Source organism: Micromys minutus, assembly GCF_963924665.1.
Source record: "Micromys minutus genome assembly, chromosome: 17".
Taxonomy (NCBI): domain Eukaryota; kingdom Metazoa; phylum Chordata; class Mammalia; order Rodentia; family Muridae; genus Micromys; species Micromys minutus.
Window position 1 is genome coordinate 39,388,707 of NC_137952.1, and position 25,880 is coordinate 39,414,586.

A 25,880-nucleotide genomic window follows, 5' to 3' on the forward strand; every position below is an offset into this window, starting at 1 on the left:
CAAAGACCACCTCACCCCCACACTTAAAGTAGTTACGTTGCTTCATACTCTTCGACTAAAAATTCTTTTTTCACTGCCTTTTCCTAACTGAGCAAGAAGCCCAAATGCTGATTATCAGGGTCTGAATCGCTGGGATAGTGACTTTGCACTTCCTTAGCTAAGATCCTGGGAGTGTGAGGCAAAGGCCCCTTCCGGCCCCCTGAGGCTCCTCCTCTCAATACACGCCATGTTGCCAGAATCTTTCTTCATTTCTAGGCTTGTGCTCATCTGCCCACGAGCATGGTGCATACATTTTTGCGTAGGAATTTTAAATTTGCTCGCCCACTGTCTTGCCTCCATTCTTCTCCCCCACTTTTTGCAACTTGGGAATTGTCTTAGATGCCCACGTTATCCTGAGCCTCCATGATGCTCAGTGACATCCAGGAGGGTAGGAATGGTCGGTCGCTCTGGTTTTATGTCTACTTTCTCCGACTGCCAGTGACAGTGAGGGTACTTTCATGTGTTTCTTGTTCTTTCATTTTCCTCCTCTATGATTGTCCCATCTTTTTAGTGTGATGGGTAGAAAGGTCACTTTTCCTTTTTTCCCCTTTTCACGTTGTAAAAAGCAGATCATAGTTTATCATTTCTATTCTTTATGCCAACTTTTACAGGAACCCAATTATATATAATGTGCCTATTATATAAAACTGTGTTGTCATAATCTCTATTATGCTTTTACATGCCTCATTGTAAAGACCTTACACCACCAAAGGGCCACAAAGACTTTCTCGTGCTTTGTTCTCGTTTTTAAGGATGTTTTCAGCTTTGCATCCGTGTATGTAGATCGGCTGGAATTCATGGGTCGATGTGATAAAGTATACCTCTTTATAAATGCTCTAGAAGCGTTCAGATAATTTGCTTTTCTTCCTGTTGGTCTACTGCTATTTCTATCATGCACATACATCAATAGGTCCATTTCTGGACATGATGCCTGAAGCCTTTCGTTGATTTATCTGTTTTGTGCCATCAAGATCTTTGTAGCTTTATGTCTCTGCCACACAGGGATTCGCCGTGTCAACATGCTTATTGTTGAACTTGTGACCCTCTTACCTTCATCTCTCAAGTGCTCCAGTGACAGGTGTGCGTCACCACATCTAGCTGGATTTCTATAGCTTAAAATAAGCTCTAATGTTTGATAAGGCAAATACCTTTGTTGCTTATTCAGATATTTATCGATGAAACAGAGATCAATTTAGAGATTATTTTGTAAAAAAAAATAAATCCTGTGGCTGGGTAGTGGTGATTCATGCCTTTAGTCCCAGCACTTGGAAGGCAGGGGCAGGCAGATCTCTTAGTTTGAGGCCAACCTGGGTTTACAGATAGTTCCAGGATAGCCAGAGTTACACTAAGAAACCCTGTCTTGAAGATGCCCCCCAAACCAAAGTCAAAACCAAACCAAATCACCAAACATATAAACCAAAGAATCACCAGCACTCTCCAAAAAAATAAAAAAAAATCTCACTAAGTCTGTATATCTGTGTGTGTGTGTGTGTGTGTGTGTGTGTGTGTGTGTCTGTCTGTCTGTCCTTAGGCACTGTCCACCTGTTTTCTAGACTGGGTCTTTCACAGACCCAGAACTCATCTAATAGATTATGCTGATTGTCCAGCAGGTCATAGGGATCTGTCTGTCTAAGCCTCTCAGTGGTTGAATTTTAAACATATGCTGCCATCCCCGGCCTTTAAAAACGTGAATTCTGGAGGTAAAACACAGGCAGGCATTTTACCAACTGAGCTAGCCTTCTACCCCTGCTTTTCATTTTCAAAATCATATTTTCTAACTCTAACATAAAGCACACTTGACTTCCATGTATTGATTCTGTATTAGTGAACTTGCTAAATTATAATACTAATTACTATATTATTATATCTTACTAATTATAATTTACAGACATACTCAGTAGATGTCTCTAGCAGAGAATTTATACTTGTTCAAATTTTCTTTGTATATTCTTTCTTCAAGAAGTGGAAGCTAATCCTCCTTATCTGAGGTAGGTTAGACTGAGTGATTCTCCCACCCCATAATACTGTGGCTGAACTCAGGAGTCTTACATTTGCTGACCACTAACTATATCACTGAGCAAAATGCCTAGACCCTAGTGACCTGGTTTTAGCAAGTAGAATCGAGTAGAAATTATGGTATGCCATTTCTAAGGTTTGACATAAAGGACATTTCAGCTTCGATTTTGCTGTCTGAGGAATGCCAGCTGTCATTACATTTAAGCATTTGGGCAGCCCCTTGGAAAGACCTGCGAGCGCCGAGGAAATGATCCTTTCTGCCAACAGCCATGGTAGAGAGCCATCTTGGACTCAGACAGACTTGGTTCCCAGTCAGATTTTTGGAAGCCTGCAGCTGCACCAGACATTTTGACTACAGCTTCTGGAGAGACCTGGAGTCTCCAAGCAGCTCTTAGATTCCTGACCTTCAGAAACTGTTTGAAGCAATACATTTTTTTTTTTCCAGAGAGACAAATTCAGCTCTTATTTTCTTGTGATTATATGAATCTTGTTTACAGCCAAGTCACATAGCATACTAGGAAGTAATTAACTTTCTTATGTAACCTTTTGCTTTTTCCTAGACTTGATGATCACTTCTCTTTTCTTTATGTGCTCATTTTGTTTGAACCTCATAGCAAGTCTTTCATCTTTAATATGCCAATTACTTTTTAGCCCTAGGCCAAAATTCAAACTGCAAAAGCAGTAATTCTCAATTCTCTTTCAACCTCAGGAATCGTACTTTGTATCTCACGAGGTATATACAATTCCTGAACAAAGATAATTGGCTAATCAAAGAAAGCCTTTTCCCCTCATTCTAAATTTAATGCTCCAGTCCACAGTGAATGATGGGTTCTCCATCTCCACATCTGCACCAGCATTGGTGTTTGTTCAACCAGTCTGCCTGGGCTGAGGCAAAACCTCAAAGATGTTTTATTTGCATTTCCCCAATTGCTAAAGATGATGAACAATTTTCTAAGGCACCTTCTTTTTTATGATTTATTTATTTTTATTCACTTTATATCCCAATCACAGTCCCCCCCCTCCCTCCTGTCCTCCCAGTCTGGTCCTTACGAATCCCTCTCCCCGTTATTCCCTCTTTTCCTTTTCCCTCAGAGAAGGGGAAGTCTCTGGTGGGAATGAGCCCATCCTGGGACATCTAGTTCCTGAAGGAATAAGTACCCCTCTCCTACTGAGGCCCGACCAAGCAGTACAGGCTGGGGGAGGGGATCCAATGGCAGGCAGCAGAGTCAGATACAGCCCCTGCTCTAACTGTTAGGGGACCCACATGAAGACCAAGCTCCACATCTACCATAAATGTGTGGAGGGCCTAAGTCCAGCCCCCTGCATGCTCTTTGGTTGGTGAATCAGTCTCTGTGAGCACCCATGGGCCCAGTGAGTTGATCTGTAGGCCTTCTTGTGGTGTACTTGACCCACCCCCTCAGCTCCCTCAATTCTACTCCACACTCTTCTACAAGACCCTCTGGGCTCTGCCTGATGTTTGTCTATGTGTCTCTGCATTGTTTCCATTCGCTGCTTGATGAAACCCCTCAGGAGACAGCAATGCTAGGTTCCTGTCTGCAAGCATAGCAGAGCATCATCAATAGTGTCAGGGTTGGCTCTTTCCTACTGTATGGGTCTCATGTTTGGATAGTCATTGGTAGCTATTCCCTCAGTTTCTGCTCCAGCTTTATCTCTTTGCATCTTGTAGGCAGGACAACTTTTGGGTTGAAAGTTCTGTGGGTTGATGTTTCCCTCCTTCCACTGGAAGTCCGCCTGGCTATAGGAGATGGTTACCTCAGTCTCTACAGCCCCTGCTGGTAGTAATCTCAGCTAAGGTCACCTCCACAGAGCCCCCTTCCCCATAAATCTCCCACATCCCAGGTCTCTTCAAGATCCAGCATGTTCCCAAAAGACATCCCACTACACCACAGGGACACTTGCTCAACTATGTTCCTAGCAGATTTATTACTAATATCCAGAATGGAAAAACTAGACGTTCATCAACTGAAGAATGGATAAAGAAAATTTGCTACACCTACACATTGAAATACTATTCAGTTATGAAAGACAAAGACATCACAAAATTTGCCAGCAAATGGATGGAACTTGAGAATATCATCCTGAATGAGGTAAGACATACCCAGAAAGACAAGCATGGTCTGTACTCACTTCCAATTAGTCATAAAGCACAGGAGAACCATGCCACAGTCCACAGACCCCCAAAACCTGGGTAGTAAGGAGGATCCAAGGGAGAATGTCTGAATTTCACTCAGAAAGGGAAACAAGATAGTCATCAGAGGTGGATGGAGAGAGGAAACTGGGTGGAACAGGGGGTAAGGAGGGTATGGAGATGTCAGTCAGGTGTTCGGGGGTAGCTGGAGAGGGCTGGGAAGGCAAATGGAAACCAGTGTCATCCCTGAGATAGTTTCTTTAGATATTTTATTTCTTCTATTGAAAACACTATAGACTCCCTAGCTCATTTGTTAGTTAATTAATTTTAATTCTTCATACAATATATTATGATCATGCTTTTCTCTTCTCTCACCCTCTTCATCTTTCCACCTACCCAATTTCATAACCATTCTCTTCTTTCTCAAACACACACACACACACACACACACACACACACACAAACCACAAGAATGGGAATCAGAATATACAAGCAAAAAATACTCAAAGCAATGTGAGACAAACAGTACTGAGATGCTTCTGTGTAGCTACGGAAATAATCAAGTGAAGCAGAAATCCATAGAATGGGGAGGTCTGTGCATCCAACAGAGGGTTAGTTTTTAGAGCATAGAAATACTCAAAAACCAAAGAATCAGGACACAATGATCCAGCTGAAAAGTGGCTAGGTTTACTGGCTATATTAATCACACTTCAGGGTAGGCACCATGCCCAGAAGTACTTGTCCTACATAAAATGAATGCAGTGGTATTTTTGTCTCATGTTGCCTTGGCTGAGTATTCTCTGCTTATCGGTCTTTCACTTGTATATTTTGATTGCTGTTTTTGTAGAGTTATAATAAACACATTAAGTTGTTTGGTGGAGGAAATTTCAAGACACCCGAGCATTGCAGGCTGCAGCATGGTTACTGTTCATTGTATTTATTGAAGTTTATAAAAATAATCAAAAGGAGAAAGATAAGAAAATGCAGTTTGGTGAATATGAAGAATTCTGAAGGAGGGTGCAGACAGAAGCATCTGTAACTAACAGTTAAATACAGACATTGCACTTTGTACTGAGTCAGAAGGTAAGCTACTTGGAGGTCAGGACTGCTCTCACTGAAAGCTCCAGTTTGTAAAAATGCAGTTGTTTGAAAGGAAAGAAACTGAACTGAGAGGGTGCTGACCATAACTGCGTGTGTGAGTATTTCACAGGGTTGTCTTCCAAGGTATAAAAAAGCTACTACAAGCTGGGTATGGTGGTATACCTTTAATCCAAGCACCTGGAAGGCAGAGGCAGGAGAATCTCTGAGTTTGAAGCTAGCTTGGTCTACCAAATTAGTTCTTGGACAGCCAGGGCTACCCAGAAAGAATCTGTTTCAAAACAACAACAACAACAACAACAACAACAACAAAACAAAAAACCAAAATAAAAGACAAAATAAAATAAAACAGTAAATTGCTATAGCTTTGATAGATAGTAGCTAAATTCTATCAAGCTAGTAACAAAATATGACCATATCACCCAAGCTATCCTGATTTTTCAGGAAATCAAAATGAGAGACTAATAGTGCCCAAGTGACTCTCACAAAGGTTATAGAACATGTATCAAAGTTTAATTTCTGGCACGACAGCCTCAGAGGCCATTTTTCATTCATCTGTGAAGGAGAAACCTAAGTTGTAGTATAGACCACAAGATACTGGATATGCCATTTGTCTGGAACATCTGTCAAGGTCAGAAAGTGGAGCTGGACCAAGAGAGATGCTATGTGTGATCTGGGCAGTAGAATTGAAGAAGTGGATATACCCAAACCTTTTGGAGCCCATCTGAATCTATCCTGAGTTTCAGATGCCAGAGATGTAATGAAAGGATGTAGTGTTTCTTCTTTTGGATTCCAGTCTGGCTTTGGTCATGCCACTCTCTGTTGAGGTTGGTCTTTTAATATGTATTGTAATGCTAAATACTGGCCCCCAAAGCCTGGTTGCCCCCTAGGATGAGAGAATCTTCATGTACACAAAGTCATACTATGCAACCTTGGTCCTTAATTTAAAACTATTGGTTGAATAAAGATTCTGACAGGCTATAGCTGGGCAGAAGGGAGGTAAGTGGGGTTTTGACTCTTGGGCTGAGGATCCGAGGAAGAACTAGGGGAGAGAGAGGAGACACCATGGGGTAGGAGAGTTGTGAAAACGTGGTCTCGAAGGTTGGCCAATTGGAGTTAAGAACAGCCCAAATGGACATAGCAAATCGTATCTTGGAGTTATTGGCAGGGAATTAAAAGTAATAGCACAAAGGGTAGATTCTGCCCAGTTCCAGTGCTTTTAAAGCTTATTATAAGTATATAGGTTTGTGTCTTTTATCTGGAAACTGAGATTAAAGGTGGGGCAGAAACCCCCATTTGAGATTAAATAATTACCACGGCAACAAATGTTTTCTGTGTATTATTATATATTGGAAGTGTCTAAATTATTTTTTAGTTTACATGGGTAAACAGTTAACAGTTTGAGTCTCAGAAAAGATTTAAATCGAACTTTTGGACACTGCTGGTTCTATGACTGAAAACAGTAATGTGATTAGATGTCAAATTGAAAAGGGTTGTCTCCTGGTAGTGAACTGTCTAGATTTAGAATCACCTAGGAGACATATCTCTGAGCAGTGTGTCAGGGCGTTACCAGAGATACTTAGGTGAAGAGGGAAGATTTCCCTTGGATGTGGTGGCACCATCCTATTGGCTGATGTTCCAAACTCAAGAAAAAGGCAAAGAAAAACCATGCTGAGCACAGGTTTCTCTCTCTCTCTCTCTTTGCCCCTTACTATTCGATAATGTTACCAGTCACTTCAAGACTTTTTCTATCCTCATCAAGAAGAATTGTACTCTCAAACCATGAGCCAAAATAAACTGAAAAAATTTGGGTATTTTGTCATGGGGACAAGAGAGTAATTATTAAACCTCACTCAAGATTTTGAGATAATAAAATAAGCTGAGAATCATTAGGAAAACTCCTTTTAGCAAAGGAGTAAGGAAAAACTTGAAAAACCATAATGAAAGAAGAGAACACTGAGAAATTAACAGAAAGATTTGAAGCAAGAATCAATGACAAAAATTAGATCTCAGCACATGGATTAAAATACAGATTACTTAAGTGGAATTGGAAAATAATTAATATAGATAAGTGGAACAAAGTGGGCCCAGAGACAAATGAAAAGAAGGTGTTGAAAGGTAAGCTGGTTTATATGAAACTAGAGACCTGGAAAGAGAACAGAAGTGAAGTTTTAAAAGATGATGGATGAGAATTTCTCAGAAGTGATGAAAAACACAGATTATCAAATCAAAGAAGCACAAAAACTTGTGATCATAAAAATGCATACTTTTTTATAAGTGGAAAAGCCTACCCAATATCCCCCCATATATAGGTATTTATGACATACCTTGTCTTGTCTGTGTCCAAGATCATAACTTTGTCTTTTTCCTGATGACAGATGTTCCCTTCTAGCAGGATAAAAAGAGTCACCTTGGCATAGGTCTTCTGTCTCCATCTTCACTCTTGTTTTTAAGGGTTTTCACCAAAATATAAATTAAATCAAAGCATTCCATAATTAAAATTTTATTCACTTGTTTGCCTTTTCTTCTAAAATAGTAAGAATTATGTAACCAAAACATACATGATAAGAAATGGAAAAAATGGTGGTACATGGTTTTATGATAGCATTTGTGAGGTAGAGGCAGATAGATCTCTATGAGTTCAGACCAGCTTGGTCTACATGGCAAGTTACAGGACAGTCAGTGCTGTATAGTGAGATCTTGTTTCAAAAAACAAAGAAGGATGGGGAGGAGGAGGAGAAGAAGTCGACAAGTACTACTAAAGAACCCTCTGTGCAGCTGGGAAACAGGAGGGTGAAGAAGGAATCCATAGACTTGGAAGAGTCTTTTCCAGCTATGCATCCAACAAAGGGTTAGTTTCTAGAGTATGTAAAGATCCAAAACCCAAAGAGTCAAGGAAACAATGACCCAGTTGACAAATGGACTAGGTTCATTGGCTGTATTAACCACAATCCAGGGTGGGTACCATGTCCAGAAGTTTCCAGCCAACACAAAATGAATTCAGTGGCATTTTTGTCTTGTATTACTTTGAGTATTTTTTTGCTTACTTTTGGTCTTTTGTGTAAATAATTTGGTTCCATTTTTGTGGAGTTGCATGTGTTCATGTGTGTGTGTGTGTATGTGTGTGTGTTGTAAGAAAGAAGAGAAAGGTCATAAAGTTGGGGAGGTAGGGAGGCGGAGAGGGTTGGAGTAGGGATAAGCATGATCATAATATATTGTATGAAGACTTTTTGTCAATTAAAATAAATAAATGAAAATTTAACAAATGGGCTAGGGATCCAAAGAGTTTTCAATAGAAGAACTAAAAATATCTAAAGAAAATACCCCCAAAATGTTCATCATCCTTAGCACTAGGGAAATGCAGATACAACAACTCTGAGGTTTTTGTCTCAGCCCAGTAAGAATGGCTAAACAACCACCAGTGCTGGTGACGAATGTGGAGATGGAGAGACCACCATTCACCGTTGACTGAAATGCCAACTGGTGCGGCCACTCTGGAAAGCGATATGGAAAATTCTCAGAAAACTAAAAATAAGTTTTCACTGGGTCATAGCCCTGGACAGAGGACTAGAGGTAACCAATGGCTGCTGGGTGAAGGAGAGTTAGCCTCTCCCAGAGATGGGCTCATTTATTGGTTGTTCAATGCGGAGTGGTCAGCCTTGACACCACATTTACCCAAACAACAAAGGTGGACTCAGAGGGTTGTATTTATATATGTTTGTTCCTGTGCTCGAGCATGTGTTTGCATGCGCGCGTGCGCGCGTGCGCGCACACACACACACACACACACACATGCACACATGTATACAACAATCATATTCCAAGAAAAAGAGTCTATCAGCTTGAGAGGTAGTGTGGAAGGGGTTTGGGGGGAAGAGTAGCTAAGAGGGCAGAAAGAAAAAAGGGAGGGAAGAAAGATACAATTCTATTCTAATTAAAAATATTAAAAACAATAACAACAAAAATAAGTTGTCTACTAAGGAGGTGTTTCACCAGTTAATACCACTTTTGATCTTCTAGAGGATCTGAGTTTGAGTCCCAGCACCTCTTTCACGTCGTTCATACCTGTCTGTAACTTTAGCTTCAGGAGCTCTGTTATCATCATCTGACGTCATACACTGCCTTTGCAGATACATGCGCATAAATAAAAAGGAAGAAAAAGAAATGAATGTCTATCTAATGTAATTTGTGAAAATAAAGCTAAAAGACAACTTTGTTATTTACTTTCAATTAAAATTATTTTGAATGTTCAAGGACCCTATTTTGGGGAGATATATCAGTAAAAATTCTTGCCATGCAAATAATGCCACCTGGATGAGCTCCTCAGAACCCACTCAGAGATTGTGGGTGTAGTAGCGTACACTGTAATAGCAGTGATGGAGAGTCAGAGACATACAGATTCCCTGAGTCTAACCGAATTAGCCAGCCCCAGGCCAATGATGGATCTTGTCTGACTAATTAAAGTGAACTATTCATGAGAAATGATAACTAGGGTTCTATCTGACCTTCACACATATGCACACATAGTTGCATGCACCTCTTTATGCACATATGCACGTGTGCACACATGAACATGATAAACATTCATATGTATGTGTCTGTATACATACATACATACACACATACACACAAATTACCAATAAAAACCCTTCACATATTCATTTCTACATACACATTCAAGAATGATGTAAATTCATATCATAAAGTGTCCTTCATTGATGATAAGACTGTTGAAAATACCAAGCTTAATGCATTGCTATCAGTAGAACTGTCATTTGGTTCTGGAGAAGCAGCAGAAAATATTTGTGAATGTATGGGAACTGATTCTTCATTAGGTAAGGATCTGCTCTATGCATTTCTCTCAAGTATTGAATTTGAAAAAAGAGGCTTATATTGCTGCTTATTCAATCATCTTTGCATCTAAATACTCCCTGACCGAGCAGCTCAATGTTTATCAACAAATGACTCTTATAGTGAGGAGATAGGTGGGGGACATGGGAAGGGGTTTTCCCCAATCCTTGAACAGTGTTAGCTGTGGGAATGGATGCTTGGCTTCTGCCCATACTCTGCTCTTTCAGTACGCCACGTGTTCTTTAGCACATCTGTTCATTTTTCTGATGTGCAATGGTTTCTAATGTTAGGACAGAGATTTTGCCTGCATCTGAATAAAGCACTACTTATAACTGTTCAATGATAGATAATTATGCATTTATTATTCACAGTATAATATATTTCAATATGCCTCAGGCAAGTGTCCTCTCTCTCTCTCTCTCTCTCTCTCTCTCTATATATATATATATATATATATATATATATGTACACACACACACACACACATATATATAACAAATATTTATCAGTTTAGTGTATCAGGGACATGTGATACTCTATTAGCTATTTTGAAACACACAAGTTGTAGTTATTAAATTTGGTATTCCTTTTTTTGAAGGAAAAAATGGCATGCCCTCAGTATTTTCTTCGCTAGCACAGTAGTCTAACTGCATTTAACCCTTCATGTGGACTGAGCTTTGTGATTTTTCTGTGGTGAGCACATGTGGATCACTTGGTCAGCATCTATTTTTCAGTCTTGGATGGGGCACTTTTCTTTGATGTGCACCTCCCAATTCTTGGCCATCCCTCTCATTAAGCGAGACATCATAGTCTTCAGTTCCACAGGCATCTTTTAAGGAAATGTGAGGAAGAGGGCAATGATGTGAGAGAAGTAGTCATAACCGGCTGCTAATATTGACATCATTTGAACATTAATGTGGAGGAAAACAGTCATGATACCTCCCTTCTCAAGCAACTGAACAGCAAGGGATTTAGAATATGTGCTAACAATACTATTTGGTGTTTTTCATAAAGACACGTGGAGCCTCTATATTTTTAGTTACATGATATGAATATATATATATATATATATATATATATATATGGATATGGGTTTGGTTAAGTTACATTCCATTGTTTACTCATGCTACTAAAGCAACTTCCATTAAAGCCTAAACTTTTGACCATCCCGACTTTTCTTAAGAACAATGAGATCCATCCATGTTAAAAACGAGGATATTGCTCTGTTTGTTTGAAGTCAGATTGTATTATGTAGAACACTTCTCTGTTTCTTTTCATTTCCATAACAACTATACTATTTTGACTCATTTTCATAATTATGGCTTCCATCTTTCTTTCTGAGGTAGTTCTATAAATCATATAGTTCTCTGCTTTAAGTAGGTATAATTTATTGTGAACATGATTATTGAAAAGAAAGACTAATTAGAAAGTAATTGCTGAGAATTGAGGTTTAACGTTGGTCATATAACACAGGAAGGAAGGTCATTTATAAAATAGATTATGTTACTTGGCACACAGAGAAGTAAACTGATGTATTATATAGTGGTTCTCAAGTTTTAGTGCACATAAGAATCTTCAGATGAGTTTGTTAAATACGTAGATTCCTAAACATTGTGCATAAAGGCTCTCTTTCAGGGGATTGGCATAGAGCCCGGAGCTACACACTGAAAAAAACACACTTCAAGGGCAGGCTAAATAATCTATGGTAGAAAGAGGTTAGGAACAATGGTTGCCTGTTGGGTGAAGAGGGAATTGACTGAGACGGGGACGAAGGAAAGACGAGCGATGGTAATGTTCTATATTTTGATAAAGACTAGGGTTACACAAAGTCATGCATTTGTCAAAATCTAATGGCTGACGCACTTCAAGTTTATGCATTGAACTATGTTTAGGATTATCTCTGAAGAAAACAACTGAAAATGAACGGTTCATGTTTCAAAAAAATGCTTATGGCTAAAATATACTGATGCTTATAATTTATTTTGACATATACTATAAATAGAGATAGACATGGATATATATATACACATGGATGTATATCTAGGGTGCAAGCGTGATGAAGCTGGCATAAGCTAACAATTAACTGTAGAATGCAGAGTGTTTATATATAAGTATATCACACACAATCACATACACAATACACCAACACACTAGGTCACAACTTCTCCGAATGTTTTCAGATTTTTCATTGTAAAATGTCGGAGAAATAACAGTTCTGCAGGAAATTCTGTGACATAAGTACCATGGGAAGAATGTGGGTTCAGTGGCTGGGCAGACAGGGGTGTCAGTCCCAATTCACCTCTTAGTAATTTATGACCCTTGACAAATGGCCTCTTCTATTTTCAAAAGGAATGTTTGTAAAATAGAACTGTGCTGACAGTCTGTGACGGTAATGGCACTGGTCAGGTACAATGCCCAGTGCACACAGGTGCTGTGCTTAAGTAGCAGCCACTGTCAGTATAAGTGTAAAGAAGTCTCTCAGGGAAGCTTCTCAGCTCTGTATGGGATACTGAGGTCAACTGTAGATCATCTGTGAGTAAATGTGGTTTCAGAGGTAGAAAGCAAAAGCAAGCACAGTTTCAGCATTTTGGGAGGTAGCAGGTCCTTTGTCAGGGACTTGGCTTGTTCCACATCTGAACTGTCTTTTTGTTTGTTGTTTGTTGGAACGTCATTCTATTTTCAGAAGTCAGTAGTTTCTGTGCTTCCCCTGGATTTTCTGGCTTCTGTTTCCTCCGGAGATGGGGTTTTCCCTGGAGACTCTTGACTTGCACTGTGTGGGAGCAACTTCACATTCAGAGCTAATTTTCGCTTTTTGACTATTTGCTATTTTTGGCAACAATAAATGAGACATATTGTCCCCAGGTCACCAGTCCCCATTTGCATAGCACTTCCTCTGCTGCACATTTATCTGAATATTATTTATTACAGGACCTTCCCAACCTTCACCACCATCTCTCCTTACTGGTTTCGACTGCTCTCACAGCTGGTGGCCCACCAGTCAGCATTTTATTATGTTCTGCACATTGTTTGAGTTAGTTGGCGAATAACTGGAAGCTGGAGTCATGACTTGAAGAATCTTTGGGGTTCATATTATTAATTCATGTTCACTGTCAAAATAAAACAGCATTTATAAAATAAATTCTGAAGCAGTTTGGTTATAACATTGCCCTTAGGACTACAAACTCAGTTTGCTCTTCCATGTTCTGGACTCCATTTGTTTTTTTTTTTCAATGTTAAATGTCTCTTTGGTAGTGTGAAAATTACAGATATGGCGAAGCTATGTTTTTATAACAGAAGCTACATTTATTAGAAGAGGCAATTCGTATTATTTAGTGAGAAAAGATCACTATCATTAGTTTTTGCTTTTAAAGTTTCTATTAAAATGTTATTGAAAATTTCCTCAGGCAACACATGTTACTAATGCTGGCCTTTTCTGATTCTTCTTTCTGCGGCTCCTATTAATCCCACTGGAAGCAGACACATTTCTACTCCTTTTCATCAATAAAAGGCAATAGAATTCTTTTAGCACTAGCAGATATTTATACTTTTCCTTCTTATAAGACACAGTTGACATCTGAATAGAAACAATATGAAGACTCCAGAGTCAATTAGAGTGCCGACAGAATGTATCAGTTTTTCCCTAAAAATGAGATGCAGGATCTCTTCCACATTCCCCACAGTGTGGTGTGAATTCTCTTGGCATGTTATCCAGTGAAATGAAAGGATTTATGAATGTGGCTACTTCTTTTAACAAGTTCCAATAACTGCTTCCTAAACCTTGTGTTTTTATATCAATTACATACAGTAAGCCCTGAAATCAACCCAAGAGGACTGCAGAGCCAACTTGAGATATTTGTGTTGAGTGAGGGCTGGGCCTGCCAAAAAGTCAAATGTGGATATAATTTTATAACACCATTTTATAATTAAAGTCATAAGTGAGGTTTCCTGCTATTGTTTAAAAATGTGTCATGATACATTTAAATCAAAGATATGGGCAAAGAGAAGGTCTGTGAACAAACAAGAGAAAGGGTGGTGGAGGGCATGGCCTGCTGCAATGCAGAAGCACATGCAAACCATTTTAGCCTGAGATACTGGACTGTATTGTAGAAGGAGTGCTGCTCTAGGAACCATAACCACTTAGAGATGGTCTTCATTCATGACATACTGATATTAGCTTGCTAGTTTTGTTTGTCTATCGCAAAACTTGTTTTTTTCCTCCTTTTTACCAACACAGTAACTTAAGTCATTGATCTAGTGACAAAACTGTATTTTCTGACCAAACATTCACCATAACCAAAGTCTCCGAAAACTGAACCAAAGAATGTGATCTCAGAATGTGGAAGTCCACAGTAGTCAATGCTGCCAGGCTTGGCAGATAAAAATATGGAATACCCAGTTAAATTTGAATTTCAGATAAGTAACACATGTATATTTAGTATAAGTATGTCCAGGACATACTTATACTAAATTCAGATTTAACTGGGCGTTCTATATTTTATTTGGCAACCTTAATACAAGAACAACTACAGCGTTTTGGCAATGAGACTCAAATTCCAAATGTATCGGAAGAAGAGGGAGTTTAAGTGAGCAGAACAGCATCTACCATTAGCTTAACTTTGCCTTGCCAGCCTCTTACATTGCTCATGTCCACATCAAGGAGTAATGATATCCCTCAGATCGTGTGCAAAGGCTTTGCTTGCTGATAAACTTGCTTAGCTCATGAACACACTCATAGGAAAGATTTCCCAAAGGAGAACTGTTGACTCTTGTACATGGATAGATTTAATCATTAGGACTTTGGTAAGTCATGTTCGTGTAATGTGAAAGCTGTTTCCAATGTATCAATCCATTCATCTTGTCTAACACAAGCCATGTGTTTCATACTGGAGATGAAAAGACATTAATCAGAATCTCCCTTCAACCAGTCCAAAGGGATGAAAGAATCTCTGGTTACACTTCAAATGTCAAGATATGGGGAAATGGGTAATAACATTGAGTGCACCGCACATGTAATTCACATGGTTGTTACAATTGCTGTGAGGAATGTCAAGAAGAGAGAGGCCAGTGTTTGTTTCAAGGACACCAGCTGGAAGAAGCCGAGGGCTGCATCTGCTTTTCCTTACCAGACACTGAAAAGGCAGGAATCCTAACCTAAGCATAGGTTTGTTGTCCTTTGAGAGCAGAGGCAGAGGAAGCGTGTAGGCATCCCTGAATAGATTTCTTTGTGGGAGATCAGTAGCTGCAATTGTGGCCACACATGGGAGATTTAAAAAAAATCTCAATAAATAGCCCCACATTGGGCCAATTAAATTACAGTGTCAAAGGTTCAGACCCACTGATATCAAAACTAAGTGGTGCCAGTGTGTAGCTGAGTTTGAGAACAACAGGATCCTCAAAGAAACCGTTAATTATAGACATGGGAGACACCTGATTTATTTTCATTTCATTTTAAAAATAATTTGTCATGTTATATTGGGAAAACACTCTATAAACATTTGCTAGTTCATCATCATCATCATCATCATCATCATCATCATCATCATCATCATCAATAACAACAACTTGTGCTATTATGAATGGTTTCTTTTTTGCTCTTCATGGAAAAATGGCAGACAGAACACAACAGCTAACTTGCAATAAGATGCACAAGTGAAGACTACATTGAAAGGTGCCAGGCACTCAGATAGCTGGTCATATTGGGCCTCTTCTGCAGAAGATGTTCAACTAAAACTATGAAACATTGGTTGTGGGGCCTGCGGAGATGGCTCAGCGGGTAAAGAACTACCTGCTCAAGTATGAGGACCTGAGTTCAGATCCCCAGCACCTTATAAAAAGACAGGTGTGGTGGTGAACATATGTAACCCTAACACTAGGAGGGCAGAAACTGGAGGATCTCTGGAGCTTACTGGCCAGCCAACTAGCCAATCAGGGAGTTCTAGGTTTAGAGAGAACCATCTTACAAAAATTAAGTTAGAGAAGTATTTGAAGAAGCCACTGAACATTGGCTTGCAGCCTTTCTAGCAACATAGGTTCATGAACTCCTTCCCCCAATATGTATACACATATACACACAGATACAGGCAGACAGACACACACACACAGACACAGGCAGACAGACACACACACACACCAACCTACCAACAGAATAAAACTAGCAAAACACACAAGGATAAAAAACATGAACCATACCTCCAACATACACATACACACACACACACACACACACACACACACACACACACACACACACACACACATCAACCTACCAACTAAACAAAGCCACCAACAACAAAAGGATAAAACACTGGTTCTGAAAAGTGGCCATTGAACCAGCAGCCTCAATGTTACTTAGATACATACCAGAAATGTGATTTCCCAACCGCCACATCGGAATCTCTGGGTATGGAGCCCAGAAATCTGTAACAAGCGTGGTTGAGTTTTCCAGCTACAGGTTTACAATAACCTTGAATTTATGCAAGTTTTGAACTCATTTAAAATAATACATTCTTTCAACTCTTACCTACCTTTTAACTTAGGGTATATTTAGAGGCACATTGAAAAGTCTGTGTTGAGTGTGAATGGTCTTCATTTAGATAAGGTGACACAGTCTTTAGTTTTGAGCTTAAACAAAGATTTCCTTTAGGCTGTAGACAAGTTTTGCCACTTTTCTAGGCCTTTGATGAGAACCTGGGGCTGCATGTTTGTGTGTGTAGAGGAGGCCTTCCTAACTCAGTTGTTTATATAACGCTTGCTTGATCAGCTCATCACGGTTTAGAGGTGTGGACAGTGTGAATTCCAACTCTTCTTTGGTCAACATTGTTATTCCGTATGCTTCAAGATGACATTTTGCCAGCCATAACACTTCCTTGGCGTGTGTTATTTTGGGTACGGATACATATGTATATCTCAGATTCTTTTTTTTGCCCCATTTTTAATTTATCTTTGTATTTCCTCTTATGCACTAGGTACATCTCTCCAGTGGCTTATATAGCTGGGGATGTCATTTAGTGGTAGATTGTTTGCCCAGGGTATGGATGGTCCTGGATTTGATTTATTCCAAGGATTTATTGAAAAACCTCTAGCTTATGTAGTGATAGGTAGTTTCTTACTTTGTTTTAATTCAATTCAAAACTTTTATGTTTTAACACTAAAACAATTCAAGCAATTAATAATCACCGTAATTTATAAAAAAATCATATTTTTGCCTAATGTATTTCTGTAGTTTATTTTTATTATTTTATGTGTTTGGGTATTTGGCTTGCATATGTGTTGGTGTGCCACATGCATGCCTGGTGCTACAAAGGTCAGGAAAGGACAACAGATCTCCTGGAACTGGAGTTACAGACAGTTGTGAGCTGCCACAGGGTTTCTGAGAATAAACCAGGGTCCTCTGGAAAAGCCACCAATGTTCTTAAGCACCAAACCATCTCTCAAGATCATATTGCCTTCTTTTCAAATAGGATTGCACAATTTATATTTTTGCTAGAAATGTGTGTTTAAATGACATCTAAAATAATTAAAAAACATATTCGTTAAGTTCCTTGACTTTTTCCCACAAAGAGGTAGTTCTAATTCTCTCATCTGAGGTATGGACTAGACTTAAGGACTCACTCCTATGAAGGAGACTGTGGGGCAGGTGACATAGAAGGCTTCAGAAGCCAGTCTGCGAAAGGCATCATGGCTTCTACCTACGGCTCTCTTTTTGTTTCTCTCACTCTTCCCTTCTCTCTTCTAGGATGCTTGTCTTTGGAGCCAAGCCATGCAGAGCTTCACAGATATCATCTCTAGCGGGACTTCCATAAGTGGGCAAGCATGAGCTCCTGGAGGTTGGGTCTCTCCAATAGTAGGGTTATAAGGTAAACTATAACAATCTTCAGTTTATTTATATAAAAAGGTGGAAGAAAGGTACACATTTGCTCAAGATCTTACTTTGGTCAGGTTATAGGTTATATCGATTAATCCTGAGATTATAGTTATTTGTGTAAATGTTTGAAAAACAAACTAGTAGAAAAATAGAAAACAATGCTAATTAAGTTATCTATTGCTACTTGAGAATTTGTGTCTATACCATAACATGGGGATAATGTTCTCAACTCTCTTGGGCTGGGCACACCTAAGCATGTAGTTGCTAAGAGCAGGGCTGCAAAGTCATATCCATCCCACATTCCCATCCAACTTCTAGCTCTCTACTTACCAAATGGCCAGGATACGAGGAGATTCTGCCACAAGCTCTTGCTGCCATGATTCCCTGTCTTAGAAACTATATAGTTCGAAACCTCTGTCTCTCTTAACTGGTTGGTTTTTGGATATTTTCCAGTAGTGATGAGAAAAATAACTGATTCAGGAGAGAGTTTTGGATGGACTGGAGTTTTGCTTCATCTTGATAGCAGGGGATGACTCATCGGGCCTGAGTTAACTCAATGTGATGATACCAGGTACTTGGCAGCTCAGACAGGCTTTCCTAATTTCTTCTAACAAGACTCCTTTCCTGGCTGGAGAGATTCCATAGCTGTTACTACAATAACTATTGTCCCAAGGATGTTCCATTTCTTTGACTTTTTAAAATGCAAAATATCATGGGGTTGGACCATGTATTGACCATGTTCACACACTTTACTCTGTACTCGGATGAAACTGTGGGTAAATAAGATGCTCGGAGTCTGTGTATACTGTACTATATACAATTCCTTTCCTGGATGTTCTGTGCACTTGGTACTGGCTGGGCTAGCCAGCATGAAGGAGGTTTATTCCAGCTTAGGGCAGTGTGGCTCAGTGTCTTCCCACTGCTGCTTGTACCTTTCCTTTTTTGTTATTACAGAACTTATGTTTTTTTTTTTTTTTTTTCTCAGACCTTAGAATTCTGGACTGAAACTTTCTTTTTGTACTTTGTTTTGAAGATACTCATTTGTGACTACATTTTTAAACGTGTTTCAAATATTTAGTGGTGTGCTTGCTTTATTTTCAAATGACCCCATGCCCAGTGGCTTCAGATGTTATCCATACAGTAGTAGGTTCCTTTGTTGCTTTGGATTTAGAAGGTCATTCTTTATTTGGACTTTCTTAGACTCTGGATAAAAAAGTTCACAATGGTATCTTCCAGGTTACATGTTTTCCCAACTGATACCATATCCTCATCAGACTGTGGAATCTAGGATCTTTTCCATTAAGCTGGGATAGTAGTATGAAATTTTTAGTTAGTTGATTCTGAGAGAAGGTACTGTGTGTGATGGTCACCACACTATGAATAGCCTAGACTAGAATGAAGATACAGTCTTAGCTAAGATTCCAGACAGCACTTACCTGTTAGCCATGCTTGGGAGCAAATCTTTTAGCCTTCAGCCAAGTCTACTTCAGTGGAGGCCATGAGGATCAACCCACAGAGATGCCATGGTCTGTCCTAATTGAAGACATATGAGCAAAAAAAAAAAAAAAAAGCATCACTGTTTAGAGTTACTGAATTTAGGGTCAGTTTATTAGGTGTTGGTGGAAGAACAAGGAATGACACTTGAGTCTAAGGTCAAAAGGTGATGTAGAAGTATCCACATTCCATGCTAGGTGACATGCATGCATTTCTGGGATGGAAGGAAAGAAGGAAGGATGATAGATTCAGGAAGGGTAGCAATTGATTGATGGTGGCTGTCTTTGGAGTCTAGATGCCAAGATGTCCCGAGCCAAAGCATTAGGTCTACAAGGCCTTAACCTTGTCTCTCTTGCCCACCATTAGATCCTAGACTTATTGTTGTTTCTGTTTGTTTTATTATTGTTTTAGACAGGGTCTCACTATGTGGTCCACTGTTGCACTGAACCCATAATCCTCCTGCCTCAGCTTCCTGAATGCTGGAATTCCAGGTTGTACCGCTACACTCGGAGTCTACTGTTGCAGTTGAGACACCACGCTGCTATCTTTTCAAATAATTATTATAAAACGGAATGAAACCTGTAAGGCGAAGATAAGTGGTGCTTTGTATAGTCTATTGACTGTGACCAGAGTCCTTCTCATTTTGTAGGCTGGCTGACACCTTCCTGGTCCTCTCAAAACTCCCTTTGAATGCTTTCTCCTTCATGGCCCCAGGCAGAGTCTGTGAATCTCTCCTTTGGCTGGCTCAATATTTTCCTCTTGTCTCATTGTTATGTTGGGCATTAAGTGCTTTCCTTTTGGGAGGAGCTCAAAGGGCAGAAACCGTATCATAATCCCATCTTTGAATGATTTCCACTGTCTGGCAGGTAATATGTTCAGGAATACAGCCACAGCTTTGAGTTGAAGAACACTCAAAAATGGAACCAGTCACTTCTACCTCTGGGCTTCCACAACTCGGTAGGGAAATGAAAAATGAGAAGTGTATTTTAAGAAGAGTGAGTGAGGAGAGGTTCTGAGGATCCTTCAGTCCAGAAAAGGAAAAATAAATATTGTCTCCCTTTGGAGAAAAAAAAATATTACAACACAAAATGTTAAAAATAATTACAGAGCTAGCAGCAGCAGCAATATCTGAGCTTCTGAACTTCTTCAGCAAAGTGGGATAATCACTATCCCTTTGCAATGATTTGAGATCAGTGGGAGGAGTAAGGAGTCTTCAGAGCAATGCTAATGTTTAATGGTGGTGCTTTCTTACTCATCCTACTGTTACTGGGTAACAGCAGTACCCAGAAGACCTTTGTCCACCACTGACTGGCTGTCTTATTAGGTATTGTCCCCAGTGACAGACACACAGTAAATTTTTTTTTTTTATAAAAGTAAAACAATCCAACATACAGCAAGCAAGGAGACCTTCTTGAAATGCCAACAGCGTTGTGCTCCTTGGAACTTTTCTCTTGATTTTCAATGACGAGAATCTGTTCCATTGCAGATTAGGCACTGGTAAGCCGGACTGCAGACTCCTCCTCATGAGGAACAGGCAGTAAGACTTGATTCCTGCTCAGTAATCACTTAGAAAAACAGCAATTTCCATCTGAAAAGAAGTCTCTGGGCTGTAGGCTTACAGTTCTTGGCAGTTGGAACAGTTGCTTTTGGTTTATCCGTGGCGTTAACAATGGGTGCGGTGTCAAAACCATCTTTCTTTGGAGAGCTAATCTGAGTAGAGAAGTGGGACAGCTCTGGCTACCTGCCACAGAGATGCTAATGGTGGATCCATCAGGTGCGATGCTGGGGCAGCTGAACGTTTGGGTGCCTTGGAGAATCCATTGTCAGCTGGCACGGCTTTGATGATACCTTAAGTGGGCATCTCAAGGGCAGATTGCCCAGACTCTGCCCGCTGCCAGCTAATTATCTCTGACACACAAAATAAGACTTACTGTTCTTGCCCCTTCCCAGCTCTCCCACCACCTAGAGATTTATTTATCTCAATTAGTTGAAAAAATAAATCCTGGGGCAGAAGAGATGTCTCAGTATGTAAAGGGCCTGTTGTGCAATTGTGACATCATGACCATCTTTGCTCAACCCCAGCACTCATCTGAAAACTGAGGCGTGGTGGCAGATGTCTGTAATGCCAGTGTTGGTGTGGGGAGACAGGGATGTCCTGGGCCTTGCTGGCCTGGGCCAGTCTTGCTTCTATGGGTCTCTATCTTCTGTCAGAAACCTTATTTCAAAAAATAATGTGGAGAGGGGTTGGAGAAGTGACTCAGCCATTAAGAACTGCCACTGCTATTGCAAAGGACCTGTTCTGGTCTTTAGTACAACCACCAGGAACCCAAGTTCCAGGGAATCTGTTGCTCTCTTTTATACTCTACGGATGTCTACCAGACATTTACTCATCTGGTTCTTATACATAAGTGAAGGCAAAACACTTTACACACACACACACACACACACACACACACACACACACACACACACACTCACTCCACACTTACCTCTAGTTACTAAAAGCAGTCTAATGGCCATTTTTTTTATATTTAAGCAGGTTACCTACAGGCAGGCAGACAACCAGTTATATATCTTGGAGTCACAGTTCATTGCCACTCTTTAGTTCCTTAAAAGATTAGTGAAGATTCTATTTTGATTTTTTTTCCAATGTAAGTACTAGTTTTGGATACCAGATTTGTAACACAAGACCAAGAGCAGATGTCTTGTTCAAATGGTTCATTATACCCGTGGTCCTTGGAAAGACTGGTCTGGATGCTAAAGATTGCTAGAAATTCTTGGTGCTGTGTGACTGCAGATGCAATTAAATATACTGACCGATCCTCTCTAGTTAGTACTGATGTGTAGGTGAAGGAAAGAAGATCATTTTCTGAGATCCCGGAGGCATCTGAAATTTCTAAGTTTTCAGGCTGGAGGCAATTTTGCCCTTTGAAAGATATTTGCTAATGTCTAGGGTTGTTTTTGATTGACACATTGAAGTTGTGAGCAGTCAAGGGATGCTAGGGGGCTTGCCAAGGATGCATCTCAGCACAGTCATGCATTTCTCCTTGGCAGTAACGGACTGCCCGGCTCAGACTTTCAATAGCTGCAAGGTGGAGAAACACTTCTGTTGTGGGATTCTGTCTCAGAGCCTAACAGCCATTACCATGTTAATCGGAGAATCTGTGAGTACTGGCAAGAGACTCAAGACCAGGCCTGTTGGGGCTGGGGAGATGGCTCAGTGGGTAAGAATGCTTATTCTACAGGCATGAGCACCTGGGTTCACATCCTCAGCACCTAGGTAAAAATCCAAGCAGTGCTCTGAGTGCTTGTAAACCCAGACTTTTGAAAAGGGGCCGAAGACAGGCAGGTCCCAACAGCTAACTGATGAGCCAGCCTAGCTGAAATAGCTTTAGATCCTCATTTGAAATTCCAGTCACTCCCTCCTGAATGCAATTTCATTCTCTCCCAATTGCAGGTAGTGGTCTCAGGAAGAGCTAAAGTCTACCTACCTACCTACCTACCTACCTATCTACCTACTTATCTATCTATCTATCTATCTATCTATCTATCTATCTATCTATCTATCTATCCATCCATCTATCTGTGGCGGAAGATTAACTGAAGGGGAGATTTGATCTATGCAGCTATGGGGAAAGCATGATTCATCCTGGGGTGAGATCTTTGGTGATGAAGCTGTTTTAGGGTTACCCATATACCTATCAGTAGCTCCTCATTCATTTTCTGGTAAGTCTAATAAAGTCACTGCTTTCATGGGTTAGGTTTGAGTAGAATTATTAGCTTGATCTGCTGATACCTTATCTGGGGTGGGTGGAGATTTGTTAGCATTTTCCTAGGAAAAGTTCACACAGCACTGACTAGGGCCTAAGGTCCTATGACAAGCACCCTAGATGGCTCTACAAATGTTCCCTGGCTTAGAAATGAACCTGTCCCAGAGAGTCTATCTTACATAAGTCAAGAAACAGCCTTACTGTCCAAACATTGTAGCCCAGCTAGATACTGTCTTAAATGTGTTCACAACACTTGTATTAGCCTGTAGCTATAGAAAAATCCATTACAATTCATTTTACAATAGAGTATTGAACACTACTGTCAACTATAGAATATTAAATGCTAACGCAAACTATTGAATATGGATTGATATGCAAACCAGAACGGTGGAGCGAGCATACTTTCACAGCAACATAAATTACAAAAATGAAATCTTCAAGTCAGACCACAGTGAATTGAGGACAATCTATAATTGGCTTAAATGTTTCTTTTATCTCTACAATTTTCCTTTGGCAGATCAGTGGTCCTCAGTTCCCCAAGCCCATGACAAACAGAAGGCCTGAAATATACTGTCACTCAAAACTTTCTTTTTGACTAGACGTGTAACTTAATGACTAATTGTTGAATGACCAAATGAGCTAAATTTACCAGCCTGTAAATTTACCAGGCAGAGCATCATATATACACAGTGAGATTTCTAAGGTTTCATGTTTTAGTTGTGAACACCTTTGGTCCTTTATTGAGACTCCTGGCTACCAATGGGGGGAAAAATCTACAATGTGGTAATGAGGCCATAGGCATTTGGGGGGGTGGGATGGGGGTTGGTAATTATTATTTCCCTGCATGAAAAAAAATGCTGAAAATTTGGGCTACTGGGTAGCATGAATATACAAAGGAGTGTGTGATTGGTGCTAATGTGGATACAATCCATGCAAAAGAAGTTTCTGGGAAATGGGACTTAAAAGCGTTGTGCATGCATCTGAGTGTCAAGTAACAGATGGTTGCCTCAAATTGTTAGTGAAACCCATTAATCTGTACAGCGAGCCTGACTGAATCCCGTTAATTTCATTTCAGCTACTGAGAAGGCTGAGGTACGGCTGTCAGAAATTCAAGGGCAGTCTGGGTAACTTAGTGAGACCCTGGTTCAAAATAACATGTAAATAAAGGGTTAGGGACATAGTTCAGTGGCGAAGTACTTACACAGCACGTGAAGGTCCTCAGATCAAGCCTCAGCATTGCAAAACTAAAAACCAGGAGTACAGCAGAACACACAAACACACACGTGGTTCAGATGGATGAATTAATTCTTATTACGACCCTGCAGGGAACAGTCTACTTCTGTTCCTACAAACATTTATTGTCTTCTCTCTACTGAGAGCAAAACATTTCCCCAAATCTAGACACTCCCCATCACTAGCTGGTAGGCTGTTCTGGAAGTGTGGCTTATTTGTGCGTAACCTGAGAATTCCATCTCTCTTGTGGTCTTGGCTGGATCTTATGAAGGCACCTTCTTGTTTATTTATACTGGACTTCGAGATCCCTGGATGAGATATATTACATATGTGCAAAGGATTAGGGGCAGCGTGTTCTTTTTTTAAATAACAACAGGGATAATACTGCTTTGTCTTCTAACTGTAGGTCTTTTCTTCTAAAGATGTAAAGTTCATTACAGACACCATCTGATTGTTGTATTGCAACAGTGTTTCCCTCTCCTCATCCGGACAGTTTTTTTTTTTTTTTTTTTTTTTTTTTTTTTTAATTCTTCATTAAAGATGGTGTGAATACTTTCACGTGTTATGACCTCCTTGATAAACGGCTCAGGATGTTATAAAAGCAAAGCAGGAGATGTCCCATATAATTAGCCACGGAAGGCTTGTTGATTAATGGGTGTTCATGTTGCCAGAAAGCTCAGATGTTTGTGGGGAGCTCAGTAAGCTTTTGTACCAATGTGTGTGAGCTTGAGCCTCAGCCTTCGCCCTGCGCTATCATCAGGAAACATTTGTCCTGCCGCTTCCTTGGGTGATCTTTTATGACTAAAATGGAGAGAGAGAGAGAGAGAGAGAGAGAGAGAGAGAGAGAGAGAGAGAGAGAGAGAGAGAGAGAGAGAGAAAGTCATATTTTTTGCCTTGTGAAATTGGGCTGCATGTCAGTTGAGCCGTAATCAGGAGCCAAGCGGGTCACAGCTGCACGGGATGGTTTGCATTACAATGATGGCAACCACTTTGCATTACAACCCGATGGCAACCACTGCTCTTAATATGGAAATCAAATAGTTGAGGTTCAAGCTGATTGGGATCTGTGGGTAGGAAACGTCTGATCTCTTCCCAGATAAGTTTAAAAGTGTGTGGCGGTTTCTCCCGGGCTCCAAATCCTGCTTGCATTCATATGTATTGCTTTTGAGATGGTTCCTTGAGGTCCCTTGGCAGTTACCCTTCCTATTATAGGAAGAGATTAGGACCAACAGAAGAAGAACCAAAAAAACGAAACAAAACAAAAAGTCCTTAGCTTGTCAAGGGTGTGATTGACCCGAGGACCAGACCTGACAGTTCTAAACCTTACAGGCTAGGTATGTAAGGATACCTGCTTCCTCCCCTCGGG